Source organism: Mustela lutreola, chromosome 5 (genome assembly GCF_030435805.1).
Source record: "Mustela lutreola isolate mMusLut2 chromosome 5, mMusLut2.pri, whole genome shotgun sequence".
Classification (NCBI taxonomy): domain Eukaryota; kingdom Metazoa; phylum Chordata; class Mammalia; order Carnivora; family Mustelidae; genus Mustela; species Mustela lutreola.
The window spans coordinates 128,321,977-128,336,831 of NC_081294.1; positions in this window are offsets into that span (position 1 = coordinate 128,321,977).

Here is a 14,855-nt window from a genome sequence, read left to right on the forward strand (position 1 = left end):
ATTAAGAACAAAAACAACAACAACAACAACAAAATAAAACTTCAAAGAACTTTAGAGGGATCATAAAACATAATTTTATGATGTGCATAAAATTATTGATGCTAGTTACAAATATTTGTGTAATAATGGGTACTTCCTATTCTCTCATTCTCTCCAGGGCAACTCAAAGCAATACTATTGCAGCATATATGAAAGCAAGGGTATGATCCTAACTTGTATTTATATGGATTCAGGATTTGGAAAATTAGATAAAATAGACATGTATTCTTTCAGTGCCCAACCAGTACCAGTTAAGAAATTCTTTATTGGAATATGAAAATATCTTGACTACTCGTGTTGATAATGCATGATATCACACCATCTAAAGATTAATATCTCAAGGGAGCTAATTAGAATGTAAATATGTTGAATTAAATACAGGCTCTTCTCTCTACTGTCTTTACTATAATCTAATTAGGAAAAATTGTCTAAGACTTAGGTTGGAATCCCAGCACACTTTGGGATATATTCTTATTTATATTGACAAAACCTTTATAGCTTTATTGAATGCCTGACTCTCGTTGCCAAAAATCCTAACAGCAAAACAACTTTGAATAAGTAATAAGTTGGTACTGGGCTGTACTGATCAGTCTCAAAGACTGTCCATATCTGTGGACTTTTCAAGAGCCTCTACAGACAAAATCGAACAAAAAGATCAGTCAAAATCTTCTGGTCGAAAGACAGGTTAATCTTGAAGGCTTACTAAATCATCTGAGGAAGAATAGTTGAGATCAGTTGTAATGAACAGTCTTGGGGCTAAGAGAAGTTAATAGCTTTGTCTAGATTTGATGAATTTTTCCTCCTTTCAAGGATGGAATTTTTAGATCTTGATATTTTAGACTTCTAGATTATTGGTTTTCATGCAGACCCCATTCCAACCCCATTACTTGTGATTTCCTCCCCACCCCCCCATCTACCTATCTCTGTTGGTGCTTCAGTTTTCATAAATTCTGATTGACAAATGGGTAATTATGATACCATTTTCCTTAGGTAAGTTGAGGACAAAATGAAAGCACTTTTAATTAATATTTTTACACACGAACACACCATTTTAAATTCTATGATCTTCCATATTCTCTTATTCTTTCCAGCTTGGAGTCAGGGCTGCCACTCCGTCTAGTAGCCACTTATTAGTGTGAAAGAGCTCTCCTGCACCAAGACTGGAAGTGCAGTCCTCTCCCTCTGTGTTTCCCAAATCTCCATGAAATAAGTTTCCTTTTCAAAATCTATCCTGATCTGGCTTAACACCTTTAACTCTGAGCCATACTGACCTCAAGTAGTATGCTATTGTTCCCTCTCAACTGCTCAGCCCAATCCTAAACTGTTCCTTGTTTATTTCCCTAAATGCCAGAATATGGTATTGAAGAAAAGTTCACCTGAAGAAAAAAGAGTTGGTTGGATGACTGCCTTCAGCTCAGGTCATGATCCCGGAGTCCCAGGATCGAGTCCCGCATCGGGATCCCAGCTCCATGGGGAGTCTGCTTCTCCCTCTGACCTTCTCCTTGCTCATGCTCTCTCTCACTGTCTCTCTCTCAAATAAATAAAATCTAAAAAAAATAATAATAATAATAATAGACCATTGCTTTAGAATCAGCCTCCCTGATCATCTTATTCGCCACTCTTTCTGTAGCGCAGGTGTCTTCTGCACATGTGGAAGCCCAATCTAAGGAGGAAAAATCATTTGACATAATAATCTTCAGGGAGTTGAAATACTTTTACAGAATATGCAGATTCATCCCCCAACCTCACTCAAACTCTGCTTTTCGGAAGGGAGCATAGGATTGTATTTTGTATAAACACTGTGTCTAGTGAAGTGTGTTCCCCAAACAATAGGATTCTCAAAGGGGAATACTAACTTTGTTGAAATGCATTTTGTCCCTACTACACTAGTGTCTATTAGTGTAAAGGAAGAGTCATTCAAATTTTAAAGACTTCAAATTATAATACTACCATAAAATGAAGGTTAAAAGGCCTTCGTAATTAAGGTAAATAAAAATGATGACATGAGGTCTAACTAAAATATTTACTTTCAGAATTGATAATTGGAAGTATTTCAGTGACTTCTCATCTCCCTTCAGAAAATGTTTACCAAGTGGATATATTAACGTAAAAAGCATTTTCTCTTTCTTTTCATTTTTGGAGTCAGTTATTTCTCAACGTGAGGTAAAACACTGTACCAGCCCAATCAGAGAAACTTCAGAGCCAGAAATAGTCATGATCATATTCATTAGTTACATTATAACCAAATAAGTAATAAGGAAAGCAGAGCTGCTATAAGGAAATAGGTATATTTACAAAAATTATCTTTAAGAGGATTATGGATGTCTTATTTCATTGGAATAAAAGGAATCCTCACTTTCATTCCTTCTCCTGACTCCATTTGTGGTGAAGTATTCCAAGTGGATTCATTCTGTGGTAAAGAGCTGAACACAAAGAAACTGTTGAAATAGAAGGCTTTTACAAAGCAGCTACTGAGATCTACTTTTTTGTTCTGAGCTGGAAGTCTATTGAATGTATGCACAGGGGTGCTTTGTTTTCAACCTCCTCACAGTAGTGTTGTCTAACGATTTGTTTTCAAATTCTATGCTTATGAAGAGAAATAGACAGGGTCCCTTAACGGTCCTCAGATGAAAGCAAATACCACAGCAGATAAAACATAAACATTATACTGACTGGAAATCATAAGAAAGAACAGCAAGGAATCGAGACACTTTATTTTTAATTCACTGAATAAAATGTTTAGTCATAGAATCAAATTCATTAAACACTCTTCAATTTGTATTACGTTATAAATACAAATCTTGCAAAATCAGTCTTCTATTTAATTAAAAATCTTGAGTTCTGACCAAAGAGTAATTTGTCCTAAATAGTGCTATTAATCGAACACACTTGAAGAATTTATTTGACATGTTTCACCTTGGTCATTACATTACAAAATTGGCCCTGCCTAGAAGTGCTTAGTCATCCTCTCAACAAATGGTTTCTGAAGGTCTGCTTTGGAATAGGCACAGTGAGGTGGCTAATTTGCTGAAACTTTAAAAGATAAATGACCTGTAGTTTTAGTTGTGTGAATTATTATGTGGAGTACATTGACCCAGATAGTAAAATTAGACAAGGAAGACTTTATTCAAGAATATTACAAGAGGGAGACGCCTGGGTGGCTCAGTTGGTTGGACGACTGCCTTCAGCTCAGGTCATGATCCCGGAGTCCCGGGATCGAGTCCCGCATCGGGATCCCAGCTCCATGGGGAGTCTGCTTCTCCCTCTGACCTTCTCCTCGCTCATGCTCTCTCTCACTGTCTCTCTCTCAAATAAATAAATAAAATCTTTAAAAAAAAAGAATATTACAAGAGGGAGACAGGCTAGAACTAATTCTGAGCTCAACTCTACCGAAAAACAGACAAGAATTTTTAAGAGCTGGAGTAGGGGACCATAGGCAGCCTGTGTTTGCTAATCTGACCTACTCAAAGAACAAGTGTTCCCTTGGACTGGCAACTAGCTTTTAAAAAATATTTTTGAGATTACATTTCAAAGGTACAGGAGAATTTATAAATTACTAAGATAAATGCTCTAAGAAAAGGGAGGTCAGGGCCTTGGGTCAGGAAGAAACCTTTATAAAGACTAGTTCAGGGTAAGGGGAACATTAATATTCCCCTTGGTCAGTGGAGAAGAAATAAAAATTAACTCTAAACTGAGTTTAGATGATTAATGTAAATCACATAGACAATCTTAGCTAACAAATCTGTGGTAATATCATGTGTTTGTTCATTTTGATTCACTTTAGAGTATCTATTCATCCCTGTAAGGAGTAGAGACCTGCAAATGTCAGTTTTGCTTGTCATTGGAGTGGATATTAAAATGAACAAAAGTTTATGTTGTATACATCACCCTGCAAACATGAAGTCTCCATAATCATTCAGCTTATTATGGTGCTTCTGTTCAGTATAGTGCTGTAGGCTGGGCCTGTGGAATCCATTGAAAACACTTGCCTCTGTTGAAAACCTACCCTCTGTTTTTTGATGAAACAAGGACATAGGAATACATACATTGTGGCTGTTGTTGATGTTTAGCATTATTGTAGGAACTATTTAAGATGAAAATTGCCACAAAACATTTTTTGGATATAAAGCAAGTTAGAGAACACTAACCCACTCAAAATTTTAGCATAAGAAATTTGCTATACACACATCAGTTTCCTTTTGGGAAAAATGCTAGGATATACATCTCATTACAGGACATGTATCTCATAAATGAGGTACAAACAAAAGTGACCAGATATTCTACAAAGAGAAAAACACTAAGTCTTTAGGACTACCTTTATAAAATTGCATTGTGAAGAGTCCTTATGATTGGTGAAATAATCTGGAGAATGAAAATAATGTTGTTTTTTGTAACTGCCTAATATCATCAGAGTGACTCTTATTGTTTCTGAGAATAAAATAATTGAAGCAATTTATCCTCAAGACAAGTGCTATATAACTCTATCTATTATTGCTGTTGTGAATATAGTCAAAAGTGTTTATAGTACAGTTTGAATAGAACAGACCAGATGTCTAAGTGTTGTTTCTCTTACTAGTTGTGGAAACCTTGCTTGCCAAATGACAGTGACAAATGGCAAACTACCTATTAGAGTACAGAGCTTCTTGTGGGTAGGTGATGTTATAGTTCACCTTGTACACATATTGGGTCCTATTAAGCATTTAAACACTACTTAGGGAACACATATGTAAGGGAGATGTTATTTGTATTTGGATCTTGGCAGTATTTCAGTACAGAAAATGGAAATAACCAATACATATTTACTTAATTCCTATGGAAAGAGGATATTTGAAAACTAAAGCCATTTGCAAGTTTTTTTTTTTTCCCTCATCATCACAGAATTACCATATAATTTATTATCCAAATTAGGACCCTTTTGTTCAGAAAAAAAATCCTAAAGAGGATAGGGTTCTCAGTCATATATTGGAGTGTCTATTACTCTACCCATTTTATAGAGAAGGAAACTAAAGTTTATTTATTGGTAAAGCTGGACTCTATATAAGGTATCTTAGAAGAAAATAAATAGAAGCCATGAGAAAACACAAATGTTCCACCCATATTTTGATAAGGTTTGTGGAACGCTTGTTTCCTAAAGCCTTTCTGTAACCTTCAAGTCCCTCTGGGCACCATTCTTGATGTGGGGGTACTGGTGAGAACCTCATTTGTAATCAGTGAAAATTACTCTAGCTTAAAGCTTTCTAAAGCTACAAGGGGATTAATTGAAAGTAACCAAGTACATTTTACATAATGAGAATTGCGTACAGTTTATAAGCCATAAACTTAAACATAAAAATATGTGTTGGAGGGGGTGTCTGGGTGGCTCAGTGGATTAAGCCTCTGCCTTAGGCTCAGGTCATGAATCCCAGGGTCCCGGGATCAAGCCCCACATCGGGCTCTCTGCTCAGACGGGAGCCTGCTTCCTCCTCTCCGCCCCCCCCCCACCCCGTGATCTCTGTCTGTCAAATAAATAAATTTTTAAAAAGAAAAAAAAAATATGTGTTGGGAAACTAAAAATATAGTGAGATAGGGTTCTACTGTTAACCTTACATTGTTCCACTAAGTAACTTTCCTATTCCCGGGGAATAGAGAAATATGTAGCTAGTTGATTGTTTTTATTTTAAGGAAATTGTTTTTCTTCTTGTTCCATCTAAATTCCTCTTCTCCTGCTGTAGGTTTTGTTTATTATTTTCTGCATTGCAAGATGGTTTGGACCTGCTATGTTTTATCAGAAGGTGGCTTTTGGTTTGTAGAGAAGTAGGCTTATGGTTGCAAAAAGTTCACACTTCAAATTAAAAAAAAAAAAATTATTGTCGTATTTTTCTGTTTCTATTCTTAATTTCCCAGAAGTTGTATAGATCCTCTGTGTCCAATACCATCAACAATATCTGCTACAGAATTTTGCTATCTCTGTGTGTTGTATAGCACTGAGCAGGTTTTATTTTGTCCTCCTGAGTATCCTCTTCCTTCTGTAATTATCAGGAAAATTGTGGGGAAAGTACATTTCAGAAGAAGTCTGAGCCAAAAATGCACCATCCATTGGGCAAAACCAATGATGGAGACATTTTGTACCAGTAAGCATATTCCTTGGCTATAACACATCAGGTTTTTTTGTTTTTTTGGTTTTTGTTTTTAAGATTTTATTTATTTGTCAGAGAGAGGGAGAGAGAGCAAGCACAGGCAGACAGAATGGCAGGCAGAGGCAGAGGGAGAAGCAGGCTCCCTGCCGAGCAAGGAGCCCGATGTGGGATTCGATCCCAGGACGCTGGGATCATGACCTGAGCCGAAGGCAGCTGCTTAACCCAATGGGCCACCCAGGCATCCCACACATCAGGGTTTTAAAGTTGAAACATTTTATGGCAGAAATAATATGATTACAAATTCAAAATTACCTAGTTTTAAAGTATAGTTAGTCATTAATATAGTACACTATCTCTGTTCTGTGATTTACCAATGTCCCATAGAAATCTCTTTTTTATCGAAAAATATATTGGCAGATCCATCTAATTCTGTCTGAAATGCTGGCTTCTAATAGGTACTTTCCAGTAAGCTTTGTGCCTCTCCCGTTTCTAAAAAGTAGTTAATAATTGTTCTTTTCTATTCCCTATTGAATGTATAGTTATTGTGTATTTTTTTAAAATGTCTTGTTTTAACAGATATGTATTTTGGTGAACTGTTGGTTATTGTTCTTTTTTAAATACCTGAGCAACCACACAAGTTCTAATCATACCAGATTAGATGACTTCTGATAAAGTATAAATTATGAAAGAGGCAGTTAGCTTAAATATATGATGACTGGGGATAAAGGTTTCTTCTGAAAATGGGTTTTGTGTGCTTAATTTAAAATTTTTAAGACCTGTTCTTTCTCAATAATATAAAACTATATGTATATTTAAGAAGTAGAGAAGCTAAAAAAAAAAAAAAAAGAAGAAGAAAAGAAAAGAAAGGAAAAAATTGTACTTCCATAATTGAAGTACTGTAAGAAATTGATTTACTCCTTCTACAGTGTGATTCAAAAATCTGAATGCTTGACTTTCATATACACTATAGTCAAAAGTACATGGAACTGATTTTGTCATTAATGTTATTTCAATTATATCTTAACCTTTACTAAAGTGCCATTTTCTTCAGTAGATATGGACAAATCAATATTATGCAATTGTATACACATGAGTTATAAAATTACAACACTAGGGAATTTATAATGAAACCTTGACTCTAGGATTGACCAAACATGAAAATAATGTCTGAATAAGTCTAGGGATATCAGGATAAAAGAATTGATGTGAATAATATCAAAATCTAAGTCAAGTATTACCCTTTGTATAAATTCTCATTTGCTCCTTTGTGAATTTTATCTTATATTTGCATAATGAAGTGTTACTGACCATTTATTGTATACAAGTACTGGCATAGATACATTATATATCATAATTTGGGCATGGGCATTAATTTTAAGTAGCTCACAGTCTGAGACAACAAGAAGAAACAAGTATACACAATTTCAATCACAGCACACTTAGAACCAAGAAAAAGTAAAACACTTACATTGCTACTGGAATACAGAATAGTACTGAACCTCAGGATGTGTGGAGGACAGAGAGAATCCCTAGGTGTAATCAAAAGTTTGCCGTCATTGTCTGTGCAAAGAAATACCAAAACACAGTGGGAAGGTAAAAGCAGTGAGTTTTTGGAGACCAGGCTGCATAATGCCTTGGGGGAAAATGGATTCTTCCCAAAATTTCCAAGGAGAAACCTTGATTTTTCAATTTTGAAGTCAGAATTTGAGAAAGGTTAGATAGTCCTGCCATGTCTCTATAAAGTTTACAAATAAGTTTTCATCCCCCAATAGTTTTTATTTTTTTGAAGATTTAATTTATTTTTTTGACAGAGAGAAAGGGCACAAGCAGAGGGAGTGGTGGGTAGAGGGGGAGGGAGAAGCAGACTTCCTGGGGAGCAGGTAGCCTGATGTGGGACTCAGTCCCAGGACCCTGGGATCATGACCTGAGCCGAAGGCAGACGCTTCACCAACTGAACCACCCAGGTGCCCCCATCCACCCTCGCAATAGTTTTTAAACATTTCATTAGAAAAATATCAACCAGTCTATGATTCTAAATTGTTTCATTATCTATTATTATCAATTTGACCTCAGGTGAAGGATAACAAACTTTGACTGGAAACAAATCAATACCTATTAGGGAAGTCGCTATAATGGAAGAAAACAAATGGGCTCTGGAGCCAGACAGGTCTTTTTCAAGTGGGCTCAGATCTCAATTTCTCTATGGCTACTACCCTGACTTTGCATTTCATTCTGCTCTTTGCTCTCCTACATCCTTGGACCCAAGCCCCTTTTATTCTGTTCTTTCTTTGTTGCCCATTGTATTTATCTTCTTCCAATATATGTTATAACCTATTTATTATGTTTTTTGTTACTGTGCTCTTCTGTGAGAATTTATGCTTCATGAGGACATCTGGTCTCTTTTGTTCATTGGTACATTCCCAATGTGAAGTACAGTCACACGTAATAAATGCTAAATAAATATTGAATAATTAATAAATGAACAACTGTTAGCACTATCACTCACTAACTATGTGTTTGTTGGATATGCTCAATCCTTTTGAATCTTACTTATGTATAAATCAAGTCAAGAATTCCTACTCCATACGGTTTAATTTTTTAAAAATGTATATATTTATATTATACAGTTGACCTATGGAGGTTAGGGGTGCCAACCGCCCACACAGTCAAAAGTCTGTATAACTTTTGACTCCCTAAAAACCTAACTACTAATAGCGTACTATTGACTGGAGCCTTACTGGTAACATGAATAGTCAATTATCACATACAAAAAATGTGTTAATTTCTAAAGAAAATAAAATCATAAGGAAGAGAAACTACATTTAGAGTACTGTACTGTATTGAAAAAATCCATATATGATTGAATCTGTGCAGTTCAAACCCATTTTATTCAAGGGTCAACTGTATGTATCTATAGATATACATATATACAAAGAGAGAGATTGAAGGAAGGAATAAGATAGGAAGAAGGAAAGGAAGGGAAGGAAGATACACTAGAACCCTGAGTATAAGCAGCACTTATATGTACCTGGTTATCATCATGTTCCTTCTTGCTAATTAATGGACACATCTGTAGCCAGAAGTTATTCCTCAAAGTGTAGATCAAATTGTGCTTTGTACCTGAATGAGATCTTTGAACCCAGTCACACTGATCAGGGTCCTAAATATTCTGCTTACAGCTTAAATACAACTTCTAGAAAAACAATATGCAGATGCTAGCTTATTTGGACAAGTTATAGGGCAGCAAGTAGTTGCAAGTGGCAACTGAGTAAAGGGATTTGTTGGTATGGAAACTGTTGTCATTAACACACATTTTTTATTAATTCATCGTGTTTCCATAGTTTCATTATACATTCAGAAAAATACATCTTATTTGAAATTAGTCCTGAACACACCGGAAGACATTGAATTTGACAGGTGATCTCTAATAAAAACAAAACCAAAAAAAAAAAAAAAAATGCAGCAGTGCTTTTAGAATTAAAGTATAAAGGGCAAAATAAACAAAAGCATTTTATAAAATTTTATGTAAAAGAACACTCAGTGAAAGAGACATCCAGTGGCTTCCCAATGATTCACAACCGGAGACAAGGGACAAAGCCAGGGAGTCTATTCAATACCTCTTGTCTCTATAGAAACAACACTATTAACACCCACTCCTTTTCTATTTCCATGGTGACAGGACACAGAAGTACCTTAGAAAGAAAATGGGTAAAGATAAGAGATCTTTTAAGTGTTGATGGAGGTAAGTGGAGGCTGGTGATGACAGGAAGTACGGATGCTCACTAATCTCAAGTAATTTCTTATAGTCATGGAAGGATGTTGCAATCAGGGCTTTAGCTCTAGTGATAGATCAGGGCACTATTAGGCTAAGGCGGAGTTCACAAAATAAACATTCCCAAACCACCTGAGTAATTTTACATGCAAATCTTACTAGATTTTATTTGACAATTAAAAGCAAAATAAAGGGTTTATTTGTTTGTTTTGAGTTTGTTTATTTAAGTAATTTCTGCACCCAAGGTGGGATCAAACCCATGAAGCCTAGATCATGAGTTGCATGTTCCTCTGACTGAGCCAGCCGGGCACCACCAGAATTAGTTTAAAAAAGTGTTTAATAAAAATATAAATAAGGGGAGTCTGGGTGCCTCAGTCAGTTAAGTGTCTGCTTTTGGCTCAGGTCATGATCATGGAGTCCCAGGATCAAGCCCCTCCTCCAGCTCTATGCTCAGTGGGAAGCCTGCTTCTCCCTCTGCCCCTGACCCAGCTCCTGTTGTCTCTCTTCTTCTCTCTCTCTCAAAATAAATGAATTAAAAAATATCTTTTAAAAATATACAAATAATATGTTCTCCCTTATATTTATTTATACACTATTATCTCATTTTATCATTGAATTGCTACATAAAAGGGAATAGCATTAATGTTTTTTAGTTTTTAGAAGAAATAATATGATGGAATCAAGTGCATAAAGACTATTTTATAACTTAAATTGTTTCCAGCTTCTAGTTTATTCTGATAAATTCGTTCTTGAAGGAAATTTTCCAAAAATACCAAAGATTTCGAAGATGAAAAGAGAAGGGAAGGAAAGTACTCAGGCAATTTTAATACCTCTATAGTGGAATTATTCACGGCTAAATAGGCTCTTAGCTCTTTTTCTCATTGACATATGCCAAATACAATATTTACAATGGAATGAAGGACAGACATATTCTCTGCCATCCCCTATATCATTTCCTATGACTTCCTGAAAGTTAAAATTACTTTAAGTTACAGGGAACATGAATCAGGAAAGCTCATGGTAGATTAAATAGTATAGAGAAATGAATGAAGTGCTGTCCTACTGCATGTACCAGCTCAGTTGGATGGGGATAGCCATCCAAAGGCCTGTGTGCTCTATTCCATGTAGTGGACAGAAATCTTGTGAAAAATATTAAGATTGGTATATCTTCCATCTTTAAATAAAAATGCATTATAACTTGCAACTGTGTTTAATGTTCCATGCTTGGTTCTTTCATTGTGAGGGGTTATTGATCTCTTTGTTTTGCTTGTTAACATTTCCTCCATGAAGTCTCTCTTTCTAGTTTTGAAAGAATAAAGATAACACCCTTGAAAGATTACTGCCATGCCTTCTTTTATAGTGATGCACCTTTCAGTAGAAAAGTTTCCCTAAGGACAGTCATATTTGACACTCCCAGATTCGAGGGAATAAGATAGCTGTGACAGTAAGACTGGATTCACTGGGGTAATGGGAAAGGCCCAGGTACACTTGCCGTGCTTAACTGTCCAATTGGTGTCTGCAAGAGTTTCATTCAGTAAAACCTTTCAAGCACCAGGATATGATCATTTTTATCAGTCATTGATGAAACCAAGTTGTAGCTTAAAAAACACAATTTCAATTTGAAAGTAGAACAAATATTATATCAGCATTACTCTCCTTAAATATGAGACTTAGATAAGTAAATTAATCAGTGAATTAATCAAATCACATTAGTATCTCCTAGGTTATAACAAATCTTTTATTATTCTTATTCTCTGCAATTTTAGAGCTGGGTAAGATAAGATTGTACCTGAACCATAACACTTATGTCATTATTTAAGGATAATAATATAGTTAATTTTATAGAAAAGAAATTATCAAAAGAACTGGCCATTTGTTATTATTATTCAACTCTAAAGAGTATGTCAGTAGTTTCTCCAGAAAAAATCTCATATATGTCTATCTCTACTTTTAAATTTATTTGATGATGTTATCCTTAAGTATTTTGAATTGTAATTAAAATTGTATATTCATTGTATGAATGATAATGATGAATGAAGAAATTTAAGTTGATGAACTTAAATTAAATTGGGTTATCAGTGTTGCTAAAATAAACACCCACATATTTTGTATTATAACAAAATTACTAGTTTTTAAATCATTAAATATGTAAAAAGGGTACAAAAAATTACTAGCAATTTTTACATGTAATTTCCAGGACTTCTTCAAATAGATGGTCCAATAAAAACATTTCCTTTTTTCTTCCTATTTTTATATTTGTAGCTATACTTTATTTAGAAATACATAATGAACTAGTATGTAATCTGTGGTATGTATATATTGCTTATTTAACATGTAACTTAGTTGCTTAATTTTATATAATAAGTTACTGCAGTGGCAGTTTAACCACTATCTTATCTTTTCATTGGCTTTCTGTGAGGCCAACCCACGTAGTAAGATATCTCACATATGGGAAGTAGTATGTTTGTGTCATTGAAAATCCATGGGTTATGGTTTTGCCTTTTACTAGATTATTAAAATCTTTTTTCTCTCTAGGTCAACATATCAGTTTGCCAAAGCAATTTTTAAAAGCTAAAAACACTTTGCCAAAGTAAAGTTGGTACGAGGTGGTAGAGTGGAAAAGAATGGACTTTGAAGTGGGGCAATTCTGCATTTGAATCTACCTTTGACAATCCTTTACCAAGTGAGTAATATTGACCTATTTAGTTATTTTACCCATTCTTCATTTTCTCATCTGGAAATAGGAGAAACAGTATCCGTAAGGAGTTTTTGGTTATGAGAAATAATATCTGCAAAAACACAGCCAAGAATGTAGAATATGATTCATGTTTAATAAATATCAGATGAAATATAACAAAACTTTAATAAGACAAAGCTTTCCATGAGTTTCCTCTTCATAATGTAAAATAAAGGAAAAGGAAAGGGACTTAATATGTAATGACCAATTTGTTTAGTCAGCTTCTGCACCAAAGTCAATACTTTTTTTCCCTATTTTAAAGCACCTTGGGTAACTGAAGCACTCAAGTTAAATAAAAGGGCATAGCTCCTCCCTATCCCCCAACATGTGAGTCAGTCTTATGACATTGACACATTAGCCAGGAGTCCCAAGTCTTTCCCGAGACACAAGAATTTGCAGAACTTCAGTTCATGCCACAAGGAGACCAGACCAGTCAGACTTCTTCAATTTGACTTGCACGGGCCACTTTTTCATGACCATTGCAAGGTTGGGGAGAACGGTTGTATAGGATAGAGCCCACACCTCTTTCTCTATCCACACCTCTCAACAGTTTCTTTTTTTACTATCCTTTCTACTCACATTTTTCTTATTCTAGTAATCCGTATTTACATCTCCAGTCCTGGGTGTTTTAACATATGTTATCCTCACTCATAATTTTTTGCTGAGTAAAATACATGCTAAATTGCCCTTTAAAACCTAAACAGGAAATACTATTATTACAACACAATACTAGTTCTGTATAATTAATCTACTAGATAAAATAGTGCTGGAAGGACTGAACCATTAGAATTGAGAATAATCTTCTTAAATGAGGAAATAGGACATAAATGTTTCTGGAGTCCATTTCATGTAATCAAGTTTTATTTACCCACACTAATAAATGGAGAGTGAATACTATGGCATGAATAATCTCAGATAATAACCTTTGAGAAGTAGATAAACCAATGGTCATTCCCAGAATTTGAAATGCTTGATTTTTGTGGGTATGCTGGTTTATATCACTTTTATCTAATTACTCTGTTCCAGTCTGTTTGATATAAAGATGTGTCTATACTTTCTATTACTTACTCTATACTTTCTGTTTATATACTAAATATACAGATTACTTATCAAGCAAAGTTGCTGGTTGTATAGGAATTGCCTCTATTTTAATCTAGGTGGGAGATAATTTATTTAAAAAATGTAATAGAATAGTAATGTGGCCTTATGGAAAGTAGTGAATCCAAACTATATTCTTCATCTTAATGATTAGATAACAAGGAAAATAATTACAAATGGCATTAATTGAATTCACTGTTGTTGCATTCTTAACACTTTCCCCTACGGACTTTCTATGCATCATTTCACAAAATGCCACAAAATTTCACAGGTTGCCAGATTTAGCAAATGAAAATATTGGATGGCCATTTATCTGAATTTCAGGTAAACTTTTTTTTTTTTTTTTTTCATTATAGGTATACCCCCATGCAATATAAGGACATACTTCTTGTTTATCTGAATTCAAATGTAATTTGGTATCCTATAGTTTATCTGGCAACCCTAAAATTCCTTTAATCATTATACACCATTATTAGTAATCCCCATTATAAAGAAAAGAAATGGAGGTTAAATCACTTGTTCCATGCTATATGGATATTTAGTTTGGAATAAAATCAAAATAGTCCGATAGTCCCATTTCATAGTTCATACTCCTCAGCAGTTCACTCTCTGCTCTACCTCAGTGGCAACTTCGATGAGCCAAAAGCCTGCTGCATGTGATCACCATGGTCCCTTCTCAACTCTCATCACCCATGATGTAGTCCTATTTATCAAGGTACAAAGCGGTTTACTGTTTAAAAGTTAATTAATAAAAAAAAAAAAGAATATACTAAAAAAAAAAAAAGTTAATTCCACTTCCTTACTCCAAAATGAATGACTTTATTTTCATAGCATCATTAAAACAGCACTAATGTAAATAATTTTCACATTTTTTGAGAAACTTTCCAGAGATCATTGTGCCATAACCAGCCAATCACTCACTCTATCAGAAAATTTGATTTCTGTAATATATCCAATGGCCCTTGCAGTTTCTCTCCAAAGTTTTATGTGCTCATTACTACCTATTTACTTGTAAAAATGCTAATAAAATGTGCATTGATTTAAAAATAGGGAAAAATGCTCCTTCAAGTAACTACTGTGGTTCATTCTCTCT